At 34.0% G+C, this 22,187-nt stretch overlaps 1 protein-coding gene and 1 long non-coding RNA gene across 3 annotated transcripts in view; both read right to left on the bottom strand.

Annotated features, from left to right (window-relative positions):
* The window catches only part of LOC145245943 (metal transporter CNNM4-like), a 299,957-nt gene that overhangs the window by 211,207 nt on the left and 66,563 nt on the right, over positions 1-22,187 (bottom strand). The window lies entirely within an intron of this gene.
* Positions 7,568-11,779, bottom strand: LOC145245946 (uncharacterized). The gene is made up of 2 exons (XR_013863051.1): positions 8,871-11,779; positions 7,568-7,913 (listed from the first exon to the last, which is right to left on the bottom strand). It is a non-coding gene; the product is annotated as an uncharacterized LOC145245946 (long non-coding RNA).

Below are 22,187 nucleotides of genomic sequence, written 5' to 3'. Positions count from 1 at the left end.
GGAAAGTAAGAAAAAAATTAGCTGATTTTTTCTTTTAAAGTTAAGAATTTCTACATCTTAGAAAACTGCTGGATAGGATGGAGTATTTTTAAAAATAAATTGTAATTAACATGTTACAACAATAACAATTAAAAGTTGGCTATTCAAAATGAAAGCTTAATTTTCCAGCTTAAATATAATTTAGATTTTTGAAAATCCGACCAACATTATTTTATAAGTTTACATCAATAGTAGTATACACCTTCCGTTAAAAAGGGCAGAAATTTTGTTTTGCAACTCACTATTCATCTAAATAAATATTAATAAATAAATAAACTATTCATATAAAACCCATATAATTACGCCATTGATTTATTATTCATATATAAATCTTTTTATTTAGGATTTTCATGGTGGGATGAAAGTACATATATTTATTTATATACAAATGAATACACATTGGTCTTATAGTGGAGAATGAAGGAAGTTCATTTTCAACAATTTTTTTTTTTTTTTTTTTTTTTTTTTGAATAGTCAGTTATCTCATTTGCAAATGAAAGTAAATAAATAAATAAAAACAATAATCCATACTAACTCCCTCCACAAACACTATGAATAATTATAGGTTTGATCAAAAACTATAAAATTATATTATTACATAGTAATCAGAATCATGGTTTGTTACAAATCGAGTTGGACATCAGGAGTCAGATTTATTTCAGCCGACTCCCCACCTCTCGTTAATTTATATTTGAAAGAAAGAGGAAAAAAGTAAACCGTCAATAAACGGCTTAGTTTCTGGCAATCTCACAGATGGATAAGTAAGAAGTAGATGAACATTTGAGCTTAAACCGATTAAGAGGGGAGGGCGGAGGAGGAGATAACTAGAGTGCAATAAATGTTTAACAAGTATGAAAGTACTTTTATGAGTGACTCAAGATTGCACGCCAGTGTAGATCAAGTTGTATTTAGAAGCAAACATAATTATGAAACAATATAAAGAGGCATATTTTATTCTTAACTAGCTCTATTTATTTGGAATTGCTTGATTAGAGAAATAATGTCGGGGAGGAAGGTGTTGGCAGAGTGTTAAAAAAATATAGTCCGGACTGTAATCATGACTATATTAATTGTAAAGTTTACCATGTTTTTGTTTTTTGTTTTTTTTTCAATAGGATTTTTCAAAATTCGTTTCAGTCTATTTTATTTTATTTTTTTTTTTATTTATTTATTTTTTTTTTTTTTTGGTGCATGTGCTACTAGTTATTTCCTCTCATTTTAACAAACTGTCCATACCTCCTCTGCCTATCACCCCCCCCCCAAGCTCTTCTAATGCCGCCAGTCCTTGCTTCACTTGATTTACAAAAAGATCTGTTATTCAACATCCATGTAAGAAGGGGATGGGAGACAATTTGACAGAGCATCAACATGCCAAGAAACTGGCTTTCTTGAGTTGAATCTTCACAAAAGAATCAGCATGGAACCTCGTGGTCAAACGTGGTCAAAAGCACCCTTCTTGGCCTTATCTTTTATCTTTCAGTCACAGACCGCCATAGGTCACAAGACGAATTCTAGTTCTTAAGAGTGCTGAGTTTCGCTAAAAACAAAAAAAACTTCCTTAGTTCAATGACCGTTCTCAGTTTTTACAAAGGAATTCCAAAGTGGAAAGCAGCTAAGAATCTGTTTATCAAGCAGTTCAGTAGGTAGAGATGGAGTTTGACACCAAGTACAATTTTAGCAATTTAAGAAAATCAAATATTATCACACGTTTTAGCGAAGAATTGCTTCATGCCATCTTGTTTGAGATTGATACGCTACTAACGATACTTGTCGGAAATATAGGATCAACAAGGGCAGACAATCGACTTTTTTTATTTATTTTTTTCTTAAATGTCGAAAACACTTTTCTAATACAATATAATGAATTAACTTATTTAATAAATAAATAAATCGACTTCTTTTAATAAAGAGAATGTTGAAAACACTGGGGTTTTTCATTTGAAAACAGACTTTAATAAGCGAACACGAAAAACTTAGATGAAAATATACAAAATAAATCAATCAAGTATATTTTTTTTAAAAAGAAAATCAAATTTAATCGACATTTAAGAAAAAATAAATAAAAAAAAGTCGATTTACTTTACTTTAAAATAGGAACTCTCAGGTTCAGAGTAAGCATTTTGGGAACCCTTGGATTCAGAGTTGGAATTTTGGGAACTCTCGGATTCAGTCGGAATTTTAAGAACCCTCGGATTTAGGGTCAAAATTTTGGGAACCCTGGAATTCAGAGTCGAAATTTTGGGAATCCTAAGAGACGGGTCAAAGTTATAGTTGAACCTTGTAACTTCAAACTCCACAACTCTTGTTATAACAAGTAAAAAACGAGGGTTGGCAATGAAATGATGTTTTTAAGAAAAAATTAAACAAAGTCGAAAAGTAAGCCTGAAAATATTCTGACAATCTACTTAATAAAAAGTTGATCATGTCCAGAGCTTGTGGACACAAAAACGCTCAGAGATCTGGTAGGAATGATCTGTTTTATTGGGTTAATCCCAACCGCATAGTGCATTAGAAATATGAATCCAAGTTATCAATTATAATTAGTAATGCACCAGACACTTATTTTCCTGTCATTTTTATAACTCAGAAATTTATCCGCTCATAATCGAAATTATTCAACATGACAAAAGGGATGTAACATTGTTAATACAGGAATACTGCTTTTTTAATCATTATATTTGGATTAATGCCCCTTTATTAACATGCTGACATGTGTTGGGCAGCTTTTAGAAATTGGCTTCCAAACTAAGCTATTTCTGGTCAGGTATTTATGGATCTCTCTTTCTCTCAAATTTATCCTTATCACTTCCTCCAATGTTTTCTTTGACCTTACTCTGACCCCGCTATTAGTTTAGTGTAAAAGTAATGTTTTTTTATCAGATATATATATATATATATATATATATACACACACACGTCAAAAACGACATTATTTTTGCACCAACCTTATTTTTCAAGTGTTTTGCATTTAACAATTGAGGTAGCAGGGTTAGGGCAAAAAACATATGGGAGGAAATGATAAGGATGAATTTGAGAAAAAAAAAAAGAATAAAGACTTGGCCAGAGATAGGTTAACTTGGAAGTCAATTTCTAAAAGCTGTGCAACACATTCAACCAATGATGGCAATAACTATTTTGCCTTAATTTTTATAAACAAATGTTCGTTGTAACCCTAAGCATAACATTTGAATCAATGTTTTATCTGATCCAGATATGTTAGACAATCGTGTGTCCTTCACTTAGGTAATAGCGTGTATCCCTGCTGGTATATAAAATAATATAAAAGTAAAAAATTTGTTAATAAACAAAAGCGAGAGACTCGGGCGTAAAGAATTTGTCAAAATTAATTAAGGTTGATTTTCTAAAGCGATGGAGAGATAAATGGAACAAAAAATATTAATTAAAATAAATGACAATTGCCATTTGGTAAAAGATTGTGTGATATTATTAGGGTGTTAAAATATGTATGATCTGGCAGGGCTAACCTGTATTATCTGGGTGGAGAAATCACATAAAATATTGTATGTAGTATAGCTGGTTAAAATGATCATTAATTCAAGTGCAGCATAATAGAGGTGTAAAATATTAAGCAGAAACATGCTCTCTTCACTAAAAATTAACGGACGTAAAGATCTGTTAAATAAAAAATAATATACTTCGGTATGTTTTCAGAAGAGAATTGATAATTTGTATTATTCAGAGTATCATTCTCACCTCAGTTGATATTTTCACAACAGTTCGATCGGTATAACCTCCAATCTTCAGGTGTATCTTATTGAATTTAAGAATCTCTACAAAATTCTGAATTTAACCGTTTATCTAATCCATGGCATAAAAGTAGCTTGCTGTTGTCCTGTCAGCCATAATGGGCAAAAGTCTTAAGTAATTTGTAATTATAATTTTATTATCATCATCCATACTGAGCATTGAACCTTCAACCTCCAGAAGAATGTCACTAAGAACTGATTAGCACTTTTATTCTTTTCACGTGTCTTTGCAGACAAAAACAAGCTATCTCAGTGGATTAAATAAAGGAATCCATTCAAAATTCTGTACAAATTCCAGAGTTCCGCAACGTTGTGAGAATATGACATGCAAAATGAAAGCAATAGCCTAAATAATGAAAATAATAAAAAAAATAAAATTATTTTTACATATAATTTAAAAGAACTATCTCTCTTGCTTGATTGATTATAAAATCAGAGAGCTGCATTCAATTTTTTTTAAATAAATAAATATCAAGAAGGAAAGATTATTTCTAGTTTATTTTTGCGGTAAACAATATTTACGGTACAGAGATTTATAATCAGTATAGATTTTAAGGCTGTATTGGATGTGGAGAAAGCAAAGATAGACGTGCATGTGTGCATATATGTAGTTTTGCCTCTTTTTTTTTTTGTTGTAATGTTGATGTTTTTTTTGAAGATATATATTACATGTATCACTTGTTTTGACTTTGACAGTGACTCATCGTGATAAGAAATTTGTGCACAGTGTCAACAGTAAATGAGACTGACTTGTAATTTTAGTTCAATTAAGCTTGGAATGTTGACAGAAAGATCGGAGTCTCTTCAGATATAATTGATGATTTAAACTGATAGAAGATAATTTTTAATATTAAGAATACATTAAAACCGACTCATTTAGCATGATCACGTTGACACACCAGTTCTCATTTGTTTACTGAAGCTAATCAACATGGAGCCTGGTCGGTACCAGATGGGCGACCATTTAGGAATAGCAGACGCTGTATGTAGGAGGATGTCAACACCTCCCTGCAATAGTTGCGAAAACCGAGCATTATCACCTCCCTTAACAGGGATATACATGCAACTTGGGATCGCTTGTGAATTTCATACTCCATGAAACTTTCTCCTTCAGAGGATGCCAGTTCAACTCATATAGGGTGAAGACCTTTTCAGTACAGTATTTGGCATATGAACCAGGAAACTATGGTTATTTGAAGCCTCAAGTTATACCAAAGACTTAAAAAAAAATGGTACTTGATGCCCCCTTGCTAAACATACAATACTTGGGAAGTGAGGGTGTCTAAGTGATCAAGGACACAGACTGACAACTTGGGTGTGCCAAGTACGATTAAATGCCTAAAAAAATTAGTACAAGCCTGTTCTCCCAGCAGCTCATAGTGTTTGGTGCAAACAAAAAAAAAAAATGAAGAGAAGGAAAAAAAAATGGCTGTTGCTTTTCTTTATATGCTGGTGATCTTGTCGCCTCATTTTCCGGTTTAAAAAAAAAAAAAAGGCCTGCTTTTTCAGAAACCGAGTTAGATTTTGGAGGAGAAAGTGTTGACAGCAGCAAGTTGTATTTAAGCCTGGATATTGTTAGTTGGAATTTTAGCATAGTTAACTCTTGATAATTTCACATCAAGTTTGAATTCGGTTTGTTTCACAGAAACACTTTCACTTACGGGTATTATCAACCTTCACATGGTCCCTCCCGTAAGTGCCCGATGTCTTTCTTAGAAAGATATCAGGGAAACAAATGCCAATAAAATAATCTGATTCATTCAAAATGAATGATGTTTAACTAAAACAGCACGCAACATTACAAGATGAGGATCAAAGGTAAGTAATCCTGTGAAAAGAGCGGCACCTTCCCTTACATTTGTGCAGCATCCAATAAAAAGAGAGCCTTCTGGTCATCCTCAACAAAAGTTGATCACTATTTTCTTTTTTCTTTTACACACTAAAAAAAAAAAGTACAAAATACATTTAAGAATTAATGATAATGTTTATATATTTAAATAATAATTCCTTTTTCAACAACTCCAAATGGTCTAATAGTAAATTAAATAACCTTTTCTGGCTAGGCTATTGCATTTATTAATTACTAGTGGTATGCATCCGGTATTTCCTGTGTGGAGATATATTGTTAGTCAGAAATAATGTAAAATATATAGTTATGTTTACAATTTTTGCTTTGAAAGAAAAGTTAAAAATAAGATTTGCAATATGAGGTCAAGTAATAAAAAAAAACTTAACTTAAAAGTAAACCATAGTCAAGATAACATTAGTGTATCTCTCCTAATTTTATTTTTAACTAACTTTCTAACTTAGTGAAATGAGTGACGCAGACTGACAGATCGAAATAAGATTCGCCTTAGATTTAAGTTTCCTACATTATTTGTTGTGTCCCGTTTGTACGACGTCCCTCGAAAACATGAAATCATTTTGCATCATCTCTCCGTTTTGTCAACGGTGTTTGACCTCTGCTCTCTGCCTCATCTGTTTTCATTCAACCCTGAGAAAAATTCTGTCTTACAGATCTGGGTTATTGTCTACTCAGTGTGACTCTTGTCAAAATTCACACTAGCTTTTAACTTAATTGTCATTGACGTAAGATCCCTAAAATGCAGCATTAGAACTATATACACATACATGAAACCATCAAATAGAATCATTATCATTAATTATTTATTATCATTAATTAAGTATTCACCCAGCTTTGCCCATGCGAAGATTGATATATAATTTCAAATAAATGTGAGGGTTGTTCCAAAAATAAATCCTATTTTTTTATTTGAACTCAAAAAGTTGAAGAGCTACAAAGACTAGAGTAGTAGTATTAAGATGAACAACCTTTTGTATGACAAAATTTATTTTTCTACATAGTCATCATCTCAATGCACTTTTGCCAGGAATTCAATGATGCATTTCTGCTTCTGACACATGTCCATGACAGAGTTGTTTTTCTTAGAGTCTTATACCATCAATATCTGCGACAGAGAGAATTTTCAGGTTATGAATGCATATGTTCAGTAACCATAACAATGCAATTTGCAATCCTGCTGATCCATTTGGGCGGAATAAAAATAAATAGGAGACATTACTTTTGGAACGCTCATTGTAGTCATGTTTAAAATTCTTGCTTTGAAAAAGTTTGCAAAATAACATTTGCAATATGAGACCAAGTAATAAAACGATGTTAGTGCGGTGGTATTCTTTTAAAAACCCAAACTATTTGTTGCAGTGGATTTCTTATAGACAGCTGTGAACCGCAAACGACTTCAATAAATAAAAAAACAATTCGTTTTCTTTGATTATTTTAAACCTTAAAAATACCAATAAAACTGTTTAAGTCTTTTTTTTTTTTTAATACATTCTTCACCAAGATATTTTTTTTTAATCTATATATATAAAAGCGAAAATGTATGTATGTATGTATGTATGTGTGTCTGCTAAAAACTTTCGACAGACACAACAAAAATTCACAAACTCGGTATCATATTGAAGCTCCATCCTTCGCTCGAAAAATATCGAAAAATTGGCTAAAAACGTTCATTTTTCACCCCAAAATCGACAATTTTCGACAGGGTGGAGGGGTCAACAAAAACGGTCTTCTCGTGACGATGACCGGTTCTACGCATGCGTCAGATGACGTCATGACATGATTTACTTTAAATCGTTGAAAAACTGACTAAATTTCATGTACGTCGTATTAGCTCAGTTGGTTAGCGCGTTGGTTCATTATCTAAACGTTTTAAGTTCGAATCGTGGTGTGAGATGTCTTTTTTTTTTTTTTCGATTTTTTTAATTTAAATATTTAACCAGTATTATTTAAGCCATTTTTCAAGTAACGTTCGTTTTTCTGTTTTTTTTTTTTTTTACTTCGCTTATCCACTCCCGACCACACACCCAAAAACACCTGGGTACCCACCGATTTTTTTAATTTTAATATCGAAACAGGCTTATTTAAGCCATTTTTCATGTGTTCGTCTTTCTGTTTTACGTTAATTTTTTTGTGTTTTTTTTTCGATATTTTGATTACACCCCCCCCCCCCACTTAAGTTTTAACGTTCGTTTTTATGTTTTGTTTTTTTACTTCGCTTATAACAAACAAACCTGGTCATTGACCTCATTTGCTGAATAGCTTCCATTGTCGTCGTTGTAACGCTCAACGAATTCCATGCGCGCACCTGTCAATTTGGTTCTTCCTTAAATAAATTTAAACATCTTTCAGTAACATATTCTGGCTGGCCGATTTTATTTTCAAACTTCGCCTCAGGGTTTCGTGTTCGATCATACCCCCCTCCCCCCGGTTTCTTTTTTATTTAACAGCACACACACCTCCAAACACCCAGGCAACGCCGGGTACCCCTGCTAGTCTATATATATATAAAAGCGAAAATGTATGTGTGTATGCTAACAACTTTCGACAGACACAACAAAAATTCACAAATTTGGTATCATATTGAAGCTCCATCCTTCGCTCGAAAAATATCGAAAAATTTGCCAAAAACGTTCATTTTTCACCCCAAAATCGACAATTTTCGACAGGGTGGAGGGGTCAACAAAAACGGTCTTCTCGTGACGATGACCGGTTCTACGCATGCGTCAGATGACGTCATGACCTGATTTACTTTAAATAGTTGAAAAACTGAACAAATTTCATGTACATCGCGTTAGCTCAGTTGATTAGCGCGTTGGTTCATTATCTAAACGTTTTGGGTTCGAATTGTGGTGTGAGATGTCTTTTTTTTTTTTTTTGATTTTTTAAATTTAAATATTGAACCAGTGTTATTTAAGCCATTTTCAAGTAACGTTCGTTTTTCTGGGTTTTTTTTTTTACTTCGCTAATCCACCCCCGACCACACACCCAAAAACACCCGGGTACCCACCGATTTTGTTAATTTTAATATCGAAACAGGCTTATTTAAACCATTTTTCACGTGTTCGTTTTTCTGTTTTCATCGTTCGTTTGCCTTACGTTAGTTTTTTTGTGTTTTTTTTTTCAATGTTTTGATTACACCCCTTCCCTCACTTAAGTTTTAACGTGGTTTTCTTTTTTTACTTCGCTTATAACAAACAAACATTGATGTCGTAACGCTCGACGACTTCCGTGCGTGCACCTGTCAATTTGGTTCTTACTTAAATAAACTCAAACATCTTTCAGTAACTCATTCTGGCTGGACGATTTTATTTTCAAACTTTGCCTCAGGGTTTCGGGTTCGATCCTACCCCCCCCCCCCGGTTCTTTTTTATTCAACACCCCACACACCTACAAACACCCGGGCAACGCCGGGTACCCCACTAGTATTTTTATAAAACGAAGAAAATCTATTCAAAAAAATGAATTTTGTTTCTTTACATCTTTCAGTTATTTTTTGGACCTAACCGATAAATATTCCTAGTGAATCCAGATAGAACAGAAGGAAAATTTAACCCTTGTTATTGAAACTTATTTGAATGTTGTAATTGTTAACATATCGATTTTTATAACGTACATCCATTGATTTTTAGTTAGTGTAGTTACTAAAGTAATATATGAGAGTTTAGTCTGATACTTTAGTTAATATGAGATTTTAGTCTGATATTGGTAAATATATACAAATAAAATCTTGTATTTTCCAACCAATTTATATAACATTAAAGCATACCTTGTATAAGCTAATAATTATTAACATCCACAATTATTAATTAAACCTGAAAACACTGGGGGGGGGGGCGGTTTAAGCAGCAAACAAATAAAAGTTTTATCAGAAGTTAACATTCCAAAAAAAGAACAGCATAGAAGCAAAGTGTAGCATCTGTTCCGATGCTGCACTTCAACATTTTTTTTTATCTTGGTCAGTAAAAGACAGATCCTTCTAGATTTTATTCCAATTCAGAGTGCCCCCCCCTTTTTTTTTTTTTTTTATTTGTGGAGAGGAAGGAGGTAGCATATTAAAAACTGACCGTGTGTTTAAATCTGCCTTTATAGGGAGGTAAGTAAAAAGGAACAGCTCCTGTGATATTTTTGGAGCAATTAGAATGTGGTAAAAGTATAATTTCAAGAGCCGATTCAAGAGAAAAAATAGTATGGAAACGAGATATTCGCACACAAAACAAAAAACTACAACCACAGCAATAACCATGTGGTGTTGCTATGAGTTGTCCTAAAGCCAATAGGGTCTTGGCTATTCTTTTAATGACATTCTCCTTGTTGACTGCAATGTATTGCTGGTCCTGTGTAGTTCTAGGCAGTCCATTCTCCCAGGCTTTGCCTTCTCTCTTTGAGAAGGAGTTAATTTATTACTAACTGCATGAGATATTAATTGTCTGTATTTTTGAGATGAGGTGTTTTCATTGATTGAGATTGTCGGACTGACTTCCTCATCTTGGTTGTTATTGTCACAACGTTTCGGCCGTTTTGCCCTCCGGCCTTCGTCAGTGACATATGGCCGAGTGGTCCTAGACGTTGTATCAAAGTTTACAGTTACTCAAAGGTGCTGAGTTCAATTCTGAATGAAGGCAGTGAAAAAATAACATTCAAAACAGAGAATCAGCAACTATGTCCCAAAGCCTAGCTGGAGTCCGAACACGGTACCTCCATAATAAAGGGTTGGGTTCGAGACTCCTAATAAACGGTTCCCCAGTTCGATACAAAACGCCTGACGAAGGCCAGAGGGCAAAACGGCCGAAACATTGTGACAATAACAACCAAGATGAGGAAGTCAGTCCGACAATCTCAATCAATGCTTGAGATATATTTTGTAGATTAGAGTGCTCCTCTTCAGGGGTACTGACTTCTCAATCCTACTTTCCGACCTTTGTGCAACATTTCTCGCTGTGGGAGAGAAATAATGACACTAATCAAGAAAATGCAGTAATTGCAGTAAAGAAACATCACACTTAACTATAGGAGTTACCTTACTTATGCCAAGATTAGATTTGTTACAAATGGAATCTCTCATAAGTCTAAAGTAGGAAATCTTCCTCTTTGGCAGCTGAGTCGATTAGATTCAACCATTTTTCTCTTTTTTATTTTCCTTTTCTCCCATAAGTCCTATTTTAGTACCCACACCCCGCCCGACCTAGAGAGAGAGCAGGTTATGTAACATGTAACTTACAACGTTTTAAATAAAATAAAAATAAAGCTAGAAAGATAATACCATCAAGCAAGCAGCATATTGTTAACGATTATAATTGTTACTCTATTAAATAACAGAAGGCAAACAGCACACAGTAACATCTGCTATATCTTCACTATGACGTGACGACGACGGCTTAACAACGGTAAAGAAAAGAAAAGAAAAAAGAAGCGTCACTACCCACTGAGTCTACTACTTACTTGTCAACTAGGTTACAGTTATGTTTCTATCAATGAGAACACCGACCAGCTGTTTAAAATTGGCCAAGCATAACGCTACATATTAAAGTATATTTTCATATCTCGGAACAACTTTAAAAAAAAAGAAAAAAAAAAAAACATGTTTTCACTATACTGTCATGTAGACAATGATGACAACTCTCATACGATGATTGCAACATTACAGAAATTCTATTACTTGATTTCTGACGGCGTTCATCCTGGGTCAGTTGAGTCGGCTTCATCCAATAAATTCACTGAGTCTTGAATGAAAACCGACCAGGCAAAACAGTCAATTGCTAACGTTGAGACGAGTGGCAGCTAATCACGATTCCATTGACAAACATCATATGTGGACTGATGAGTTTTGTATCGTGCTTACTGATGGAATCAAGATTGGCAGTTATTCATCTAATGCGGTGGTTCTCAACCTTTTTTTACTCATGGACCCCTTTTCCCTTTTTATCCTGGTGGACCCCTTCATAACTATTGGTCATAAGACAATCTTCTATTTTTCACTAATATAAATTTTGAGGTTTTAATAATCAAATAAATATTATATAATGAAGATTTATTTTTAAATGAAAATTAATTTAATGCAAATAAAGTATTCTACAACAACTATAATAATAATAATAATAATAATAATAATAATAATAATAATAATAATAATAATAATAATCTAAATTAGAGTGATAATAATTCTTTACCTGTGAACCCCCAGAAATATTCTATGGATCCCGGTTGAGAACCTCTAATCTAATGGATTGATATGTCTGAGCGAAGAGGGCGTAATTTTTTTTTTTTAATATATACTGTATTCTATTTTCACCCCAAACAAGGCACAGTGCCGCTCTGATGTAAGGGGCTGCTATCAGGTTCATAAATTGCAGGGATACTATGTAGGGAGTTGAGCAGCAACTTACATATTACACTTGAACTTCTGCATGTTAGTACAGTTAAGAAAGCAGAATCCCGGAAAGAAACTATTGGAGTAGAACGCTTTCTCACATGTAGGGATCTCTAGTGGGTAGAGGGTGGGATTTTGCTGCTTGTCGAGGGTATTTACGTTGAGGGGGTACAAGTCCTTGTAGCTCGTGGGGGCGGGTTGCAGGGATGTTTCTGCTGGCCTGTAAAACAACTTGTATAGGCAAGGCTCTACATTACGAGTAAAACGGTCGCATTTGTGAGTGATATTTTGGCAACTAGAAATAATAAAAGGCTTATCCCTTGATGATTGTTTTTTTTTCGCCGACAATCTTCCGAAGCTCATTACCGAGTGAAAAATGTCTTTTAAACCTTTATTTATTTTATTTTTTAATAAAACGAGTTTTTTGTTTTACATAGGAATCACCACTTATCAAGGCCAAGAGGCCACTTGAGGATAAGGGTTAAAGAGTGTACAGTAGAAATTGGACAATATAGTAATCGTTAGTAATGAAAATTCAGTAAATTTGTTAACAAGTGGAACGGCTCATCAAGAACTTGTTTACGTAAGACTTTAAGACAACCATATTGTAGTCAGCTGGAAAGCAGGAAAACGGAAGACAATTCCACAGGCGTGCAGTTCTAAGAAAGAAGCTTTGTTCATGGAATCTACGTTTAGGTTTAGACACAGATAACGAGTGGGGGGAATTATTGATAGTGTTTTCAGCTAGATGAGTGTTTCTTGTGAAAGTTTGAGGAGGGGGGACCATAGACTGAAGCTCAGTTGAACACTTTCCATGAAAATAACGATACAGCAGAGACAAACTCGCAACATCTCTTCTGTGAGATAGAGATTACAGGGAAGAGAAAAGGATATCTCCTATGAGGCTACGAAGTCTATTTTGAACTCTATCAAGGCAGGACAAGTCCTTTCTAGCAGCTCCTGCCCAGATGTGGCAACAGTATTCCATCTTTGGACGTACCTGGCTCTTCTTTAGATAGATAATTGCATCAGCAGTGAGATATCTACTGAATCAATAGAAGGATCCCACTATTTTTCCAGCGGCCTTGGCAACGGATTTGATGTACGTGTTCCATTTAAGATCAGGAGTAAAGTTCAAGCCCAGAAGCTTGTCAAAACTTGAGGTCTCCTCAAGACGAGAGCCATTCATTTCAACTGATGCAAGATGGGGATCAGAACGTTGATGATGTAAAGAGAGAAGCTTGGTTTTAGATGCATTAAAAGTAACCAGCCACTCCTTTCCCCATTGTACCACGTGCTCAAGATCAGAGGAGAGAGAATCGGAGAGAACTTGGTTATTTACTGATTTAGATGTGCTACCATAGATGGTAGTGTCATCAGCATAAATGTCTACAAATGATGTAAGGATGTGATTTGGAAGATCATTAATGTAGATCAGGAAAAGAGTTGGGCCCAGGATGGACCCCAGCATTAATACTGTGAGCTTCTGATTTTTGCCCATTAACTACTACTCTTATAACCCTGTCAGAAAGAAATGATTTAATAATTGAGAAGACATTTCCAGCTATACCATGGCTCGAGATCTTGTGAAGTAAACCTTCATGCCATACTCTATCAAAGGCCTTAGATATGTCAAGAGCAATTGCCCTAGAAAGGTTGCCTCCATCGAGAGATTCACTAATTCTATGAGAACTGTAAGCACATCTGCTGTAGATCTAGCAGAACGGAAACCATATTGAGTGTCACTAAGGTTATTTTTGCTGAGATGGTTGATTACTTCTCTATTTAACAGATTCCAGTAACTTACTCATGACGCACAGGAGACTTATTGGCCTGTATTGAGAGGGGGATGAGCGATCACCTGAATTCTTAAATACAGGGCATACTGATGAGATTTTCCAGGGTGATGGGAAGCAATTCTCCTTTAGACAATGTTTAAACAGTTTTGTAAGTATGGGCGCTAGTTCTGGTTGAAGTTTTTTTTTTGAGTACTATAATTGGAATACCGTCAGGGCCAGTTGCTTTACTGGAATCAAGGTTTTTTGATTAGCTTGGCAACATCATGTACAGATATATGTATATCACATAGCGTGTTTTCTGATACAGGAGGAAATACTGGGGGTTGGCAGCCTTGGTTGCAAAGGTTAGAATTAGCTGCAAAGTTCTTGGCAAAGAGTTTGGCTTTGTCTGATGCTGATGAGATTACCTCAGGTCCATTGATGATAGTAGGGATAGAGCACATGCTTCTGTTCAGGATTCTGTTTGCTATTTGCCAAAACTGGTGGGGACCAAGCCACTGCTCAGCTACTTTGGACTTGACGGACTGAGCATACAACTCTCTTGTGTTCTTTATTACTTTCTTACAATGGTTGTTGGCAGTCCTGAAAGCAGCTTTAGTTTCCATACATCTATTACGTTGGAAGCAGTGGAAAAAGTCAAGTCGAGTCAAGTCAAATTATTTAGACAATAAAAGGTTTTATAGAACAATACACTGTTTTTTTTTTTTTGGGGGGGGGGGGGTTAAAACGAAGGCTGTTTAAAAACACCTGAAGAAATTAAAATGTTTTTACCTTCAAATTTCAACATAAAATTCAGTGCTTATTTAGAATTACACTTTATTTAAATAACAACAAAAACACAGAAAAATCTTTATGATGTACGTACTCGTCATGAAACGAAGATGTCATATTCCAAAAATCACATGGGTTTGGCTAGTAACTTTTCTATTTGGCTAGTAAACAAAAATATTTAGTTATCAAAGGTCAACCAAATATAAATTTGTCCGTAGAGGCCTGATAAGCTATGCAACTATCACTTAGCTCATCATTTTTTTATGCGTGTTCTCATTGTGATGCTGATTCCACCTAATATGTCCGGGGGGACAAGTGAACATTTTAGGCACTTCCTTAAAATGATTAACTGCTTTCCTGTGGTCCCCACAAGAAAGTCAAGGATATCAAAATCCAAGCGGTGTTTGTGCCAGGATCTGACAGTTTCTTGGTTGCTCTGCGACTGTCTAAACTGCAGCAATCAAGAATATCCCTTTCTCTCTCCCAATTGCCAACTGGGATATAAAAGCAGGCATCAGGACTGCTTGCAAAGTTCAAATTTTCTTGTTAATCAAATAATTCGATAAATAAAGATCATTCAACTGCCTATTTTCTAATAACGAGTATTGCTGACACTAAAAAATTAAACCATGTGAGTTAAAATTGATTAAACTGGAAATCACATCTGATAAAACGAAAATTCTTCTAAAATTAAGCAATGTATATGGGAGTTGAAAGTGGATTTTATGTTTATTTTCAATCTCATAATATTCACTCCCCCCCTATTTTATTTTTAAATCCCTACATTCCATGAGCGATGTTTCTGACAAAGAGCAGAGAATTGCTTTTTTTTTTTTTTTAGTTGACTGTTTTGAGTTTTTTTTTGCGGAAATTTTCAGTCCTCTCATAGCATTCCTCATCATTCAACTGCCAATCTATCCATCTCATTAACCTTTATTCTACACCGTTTTAACCTCGATGAGTGATAACTTATTAGTTAAAAACGAAAAAGAATAATTGTGAAATGAGTTAATACAGTTCTCCAGATTGAGAAGCTGATGGTAATTGCTGGCTCTCATACTGAATTCTATTGTATCGTTTCAATGCATGGAGGAAACGCTAGATGGGAACTACACAAGTATAGATACAGTGTGCTGTTCTGCAAGCAGCCTACAAAAGAGTAGTTCTATGACTATTAACCTCTCCATCTCCCTCTGCCCTAAAAAAAAAAATATGCTGGCCACTATTCAAAAAGTAAGGCCTTCATACACAACATTCTAAGAACTTCAATACATGGACACATCAGTGTTGGTTGATCAGCGAAAATGTATATTCACCAGCTTCGTGTAGACACTGGGTGCCATCTAAGAGACTTACCAAGTGCAATGGCTACTAGGAGCAGATGGTAAAAAAGAGTCAAGGAATCCCATGCTACTGGCACGCTTTGATGAAGAGAATGGCAATATTGGTTAAAAAAAAAAAAAAAAAAAAAAAAAGACAAATTACCTTCACTACTTTGGCAATGGCCAAGTGCTTCCTTGTAATCCAATCACCTTTGAGTGCTTCAATTTCAAGACAAGTTCCAAGCAAAAGAATTAAAGAATTCAATAAGAATCCAAAAGAGCCAAATGATTGCCATTCAAAACCAATTGAGATGTTCAAACGTATGACTTGAGAAGTCGGTGAAGCTGGAATCCAATTTGCAGTCAGTTTGATTGGCCAGCAAGAACGACAAACACTGCAGTTACTTAGTAGGTATCCCAAATCAAAATTTGATTTTCATTTTTATCTAAAAACTTTGAACATGACCTCATAAACGTTTGCAAAACAATGGTACCAAATTTATTTTGGTAGCACAATTAGCCACCGAATTATAACCATTCAGAGTTTGTTGGAAATTAGAAAATTTGCCAATTTTTATAGTGTATAATTACAAATGGCTTCAAACAAGCGCAAAAATCTGTACAAATTTAATCATAATGGAAGCAATAATTATAAGATCAAGCTAGCCTAAATATCTAGCACAATCGAATAGCCTTACAAAAAGAATGCACAAAAATAGCGTTGCATGGTTGCAATGCATATGAATCATGAACAAAATATTGAAAAATTTAGTTCTCTCTTACTGCAAAAACTTAAACACCAGAGTCGGAAAGTTGGATTGAGAAGTCAGCGCCCCAGAGGAAGGGCACTCTAACCTGCAAAAACTGCCTGGGCAGCCCTGTCTGCATTCCCCAGTAAGGGCGTCAGGTGATTAGCAATAAACTAACCTCTTCTCAAAGAAAGAAGGCAAAGCCTGGGAGGATGGGCCTCCTAGAACTGCACAGAACTAAACTCCCACCAAAAAATCAACAGGGACAAGATTATTACAGGAGTGTATCTGTTGATTTTGGGGCCCGAGGATAAAAATCCCTAGTCGCGTTTAACTAAAAAAGAAGAAAAAAAAAAGATATCACTCAATATACGAGAAATATTACTGGGTTTTGGGTCTGCTTTTTCACTATAGAGGGGAGGATAGAAGATACTCTTAAGAAGTGTCCATTTAATCGACACATTTAATGATGAATAGGATGACAGACCAAACCAAATGCAGGTGCAGAGGCCACATCTAAAAATGCTATTTCAAACTGAAGTTTGACAGACTAACAAAAGTCTCAGAAATAAAATAATGCATAGATAAAATAAACAAGCTTTGGCTATATATTAAGAAAAATAAACTATTGCCAATAAGTATCACAACGAGAAGTTTATTTTTATTATATCTAAAGTATTTTAATATAGATCTCAGCATAACATAAACAATGATATCCAATTTATTTTGGTTGCACATTTAGCCACCAAATTTGAACCATTTAAAGTTTGTTGGAAATTAGAAAATTTACCATCTGGTGTTATTGATACAAAAGTCCAAGTTTAGTATATAACTAAAATTGGAGACTTTGAATAAGTGAAAAATCCTTACAAATGTCATCTTGTAAATAAAAATTCATCATAATGAAAATAATAAAGCTAGCTTAAACATTAGCAAGATTCTATTATCTCTCAACAAAAAAAAAAAAAAAAAAAAACATACAAAAATAACACAGAAGTGCAACTTTGACTATTCATATAAAATTCATTTCAACAGCTAACACATTGAATTTTAATAATATGATTCATAGTATAGTGGAAATAAAGCGTTTTCTTTTTTTTTTTTTTTTTTTAATTAATATTATTTCAATGAAGAAAGAAATCGAACCATCTAAAAACGGACAAAAATACAATTTGGAGACTATTGTGGGAGATTAAACGTCGAGATGTGATTTGAACGAATACTAAAATGCAAACCGCTTTAATTGTTTAACTTCTTTCTTTCTCCAGTTCCTTTCAATTCACGAGCATATCAATAGATAAATATTTTAAAATATAACTTATATATTTTTTAAATAATAATATTTTTGTAAATCTCAAAATCTAACCAAATTATAACAAGCAAAAATGTTACTTCTATTATTCATTTAGGTTCGAAAAAAGAAAAAAGCGGCTTTTAAAAAAGCATTATATCGCTTTTGCTGTTCCATATTTATTAAAAGGTTTGTGTAGTTGACACAAATTGCTGATGTACCGATTTTATGCAGCTTTTGTTTGGAGGTTCACAAATTGAAATTAAAGGGAGTTTCACTATATTTACCAGTTTCCGCACACTAAACTGGTTTGTTCTTACTTATAATTGATAATAATATAATTATTACAATTAACAGCATGAGGAAGAGTCTACAAGCAATTGAAACTTGGTTCCTGAGAAGAATTTTGAAGATATCCTGGACAGAAAAGAAAATAAATCAAGAAGTATTAGAAATGGCAAACACAGAAAGGTCTCCAATAAGAATGGTACGAAAAAGACAAATGAGATTCATGGGCCATGTCTACAGAAAAAGTGAAATAGAACAGATTGGTTTCACAGGGAAGATCGTGGGTAGAAGCAGAGGATGACAGCGAGAAACATATGCTGACAGTCTGAATACTTGGGCAAAATGATGAGCAACAATGAATTCATGAATGCCTCGAGGGAAAGAGATAGATGGAGAGCCATAGCTGCCAATGCCTGTACTAGGCAGGACACTACTCGAATGAACGAACTTATTATAATGCTGAATAATATTTACACATTAAACAAATTAAAAAAGATTTATCAAAGGAAACCAACACCATATTTATATCGGCTTTAGTTATGAAAAGTAATACTTATCAGCGTTTCCATTTACTTGCTTTCCCATAAGAGCAAAGTTAGACACAAGGTCGTGTTTTAATGGAGGGGAAATCCAGTTCTCCAAAAAGGGGCACTCTAGATTGGAACGAAAATTTATAAATTGCCTCAGTCTAGTCGTATCAGAACACTTTGCTCTTAAAATGAAAATGAGTTCTTATTGCTATTTGTTTCCCCAAAAGAGCAATATGTGACACAAGGTCGTTTTTAATGTGTGGTTAAACCAGTTCTCCAAAAACAGGCACTCTGGCAGTAGGCAAAAATAAAAATTGCCTTAATACACTGAAGGATTTCCCCTCCATTAATTAAGGACAAACTAACTTAAGAATAGCACCAGAACAGATACTACACTCAGATCTTAGTCCAAAGGCCAGCAAGAGAATTCCTATTTATTTGCCTTCCCATGGGCAGAGTTAGATATAAGATCGGTTTTAAATGTAGGAAAAAATCCAGTTCCCAAAAAGGGACAGTCTGGATTGGAACAAACAATGGCTCAATAGGATTTTTACTTCACTGATTGAGAATAAAAAAGATGAAGTATAGTATAAGAACAGATATTACACTTTGCTCCTAGTTAAAATGCCATGAATAGTGTTTTATGCATCATTTAGAACAGGTCTTTAGTTTAACCTTAAAATATATCTGGTCGTAATGCTCTAACATAAGAACTTTGATGAATATGGAGTGACCCTTCATCCTCATTATTCTCAGGTATACTCTGAGCTGGAGTCATAATACTTGTAAGGGCCTCATCTAGAAATTAAATAGAAACTATACCTCTAACAAAACAAATTAATCTACAAACCAATCTATATAAATAAAACAGTAAATGTATATGTGTCTATAAATATTTAACTCATAAGCTCTTAAACTACTGGTCACATAACATTAGAATTAACAAAAAAAAAAATAGTAATCATACACCAAGGATGGTTTATAAGGAGTAAAATCTTTTTTGAATGGATGAATAATGCATACAGAAGTTGGCAAGTTGAAATGCAAAATGTTCATTTCAATTTGCTGACATTTTTATTGGTCTGTGCATGCGAAAAATGTTTTAATTTTAAAACTTTCTTATCTATCTGTTGGGTTAGCTCAAATGGTAGCGACAGCAGCTGGAGCTCTAAATGTTTTAGTTTTGATTTTAGCTGATGGCATCTTTTTTTTTTTTTTAACTTTTGAAATCACTTAACATGTTAGGTATAATATAATATTCAATAGAGAATTGGCTGAGTAGTAATAAATACGAAATCTGCATATAATATATATTTAAGGGTATTTTATAACCGGCAAGCCCCCCCCCCCCCGCTAATCTATCTAATATATAAAAGGCAAAATGGGCGCGAGCATTTGCGTATGCCCACAAAAGGTTTTTTGGCTGGAGGTTCTTGCGTCGGTTAGATTCCGGGAGAATTTACTTATATCTCCTAGATCGTAATATCTCAGATTCGCTTTTGATCGAGTTTTAAAAACTTCCCTCATTTCGGGTGTTTGAAAGCGAAACTAATCAAATGCAACCGCCAACTCCCAGTCTTCTGGGCCAGGATTTTCTGATGCTTCACAGCACTTAAGTAATTAGGTTTGGTCAATGTGAGGGAAACCCTTCATACCAGACAATTGCTATTTATTTGGAAACTTCCAGAGTGCCCCCTTTTAGGGGGAGCTGCCCCCCCCCTCACATTAAAAAACGACCTTGTGTCTAATTTGCTTTCGTGGGGAAGCAAATATATACCCCGCCAACTCCTGGCCTTCTGGGCCGGGATGGAGTAGGGGTAAGACGTCAGGTTTTCTTTCACTTTCTTTTCCGCCTTTGCGTCACAGGTTTGAGCCTGCCTACTACCACTTTTTTTTTTTTTTTTTTTTTTAAACCTCCAACACCGGGCACCCAGGCTAGTCATACATAAAACACTTATGATTTCCGCATAAAATGACCTAATGACGGGTGACATGCCATAAAAGCCAGCAATCAATCATTAGAAATACTATAATGAACTGTTATTCTTATATTCAAAATAGATAAAATGTTATAGAAATGTATAGACCATTAAATTTGTACCAAAATAAGCATATTCATGTTTGCACCGGCAAGAAGCACCTAAAGAAGATCAGTTTAGATTTCCAAAACGATACCAGAATAACATCTAAGATGAGAACAGCAGATGGAATAATCTAAATAATACAAGTTCGTGAAATAAGGTTTGCAAAAACATTTTCTCACATAAGTATTTTTTTTTTTTTTGCTTTTGTTTTTTGTTTTTTGTTTTTTTCTGTGAGATGCTACATGATATGCATTCATAATAACTAAATTGGTCTGTAAATTTGCAAACTTTCTAATTTCCAACAAACTTTGAAGGGACATAATTCGGTGGCTAATTACGACACTAAATAAACTTGGTATTATTGTTTATATTTTGCAAAGATCTATATGCCAACATTGGAAGGTTTTAGATATAATGAAAATGACATTTTCACAAAACAGATTTGTCTTCATTCAGAAACACAAACAACACGTTCTTATTATACTATCATGTTTTATAATCATTATAGCATGGGCAGCTTTTAGGTTAGATTAAAAGTCAATTTCTATCTCTGAACAGGTCTTCCATTGAGGAAAAAAAACAAAAAAAAAAAACAGGAACTTATTTTTGGCTAGTTAAAGTAAAAACAAATGTCTTTATTTTTATTTCAAAATATATATAAAAAAATCTTTGCTTTTGTAATGTAAATAAAAATCAATTGTTAAAAAAAAAAATGATAATTTGAAACAAGTTATCTGTTTACTTTGCCAGCCTAAAGTAAAATAAGGCTATAGAAAAAAAAAATGGCCGGCTACTGACCTTTCTAAGCATTTGTAAATAAATAAACCAAATAAAATTCAATGATTTTTTTTTACTCTGGTTATAGTAATTATCAGTGGAGTCATTTTACAACCTATGAACTATTCAGGTCATATTGTACTGTGTTCATTATGATTACATGGCATATAAAAACCCCTTTTTTAACAACAGTTTCCACTATGTCACAGGTTTATTCTGCTTATTTTCTTTTGTTTGAACCTCTCTGAACTCTTTCGTGCTTCTTTTTTGATCTCTTTACGTCTCATGACTAAAAAGGAACTATATATTATTATTAAAACAGAAGATAAAATCACAAACAGATAGGTGTAATTATTAAGGCAGTTGAATTAGACTATATCTATTTTTACACCTATTATCAATGATAAAATGACGAAAAGGACTCCAAAATAAAGAAAAATCTTCCTTGCCTTTGCATGCTGATTGCTAGTATCTAATTATATTTAAGATCACGCAACTCTTGATTTAAATTAGCTGCAACTGAATACAGTGTTGTATAA

Source organism: Euprymna scolopes, chromosome 23 (genome assembly GCF_053919585.1).
Source record: "Euprymna scolopes isolate OS-2025 chromosome 23, ASM5391958v1, whole genome shotgun sequence".
NCBI classification, from domain to species: domain Eukaryota; kingdom Metazoa; phylum Mollusca; class Cephalopoda; order Sepiida; family Sepiolidae; genus Euprymna; species Euprymna scolopes.
The sequence above is the reverse complement of the archived record's forward strand: the minus strand, read 5'-3'. Positions and strand labels throughout refer to the sequence as shown.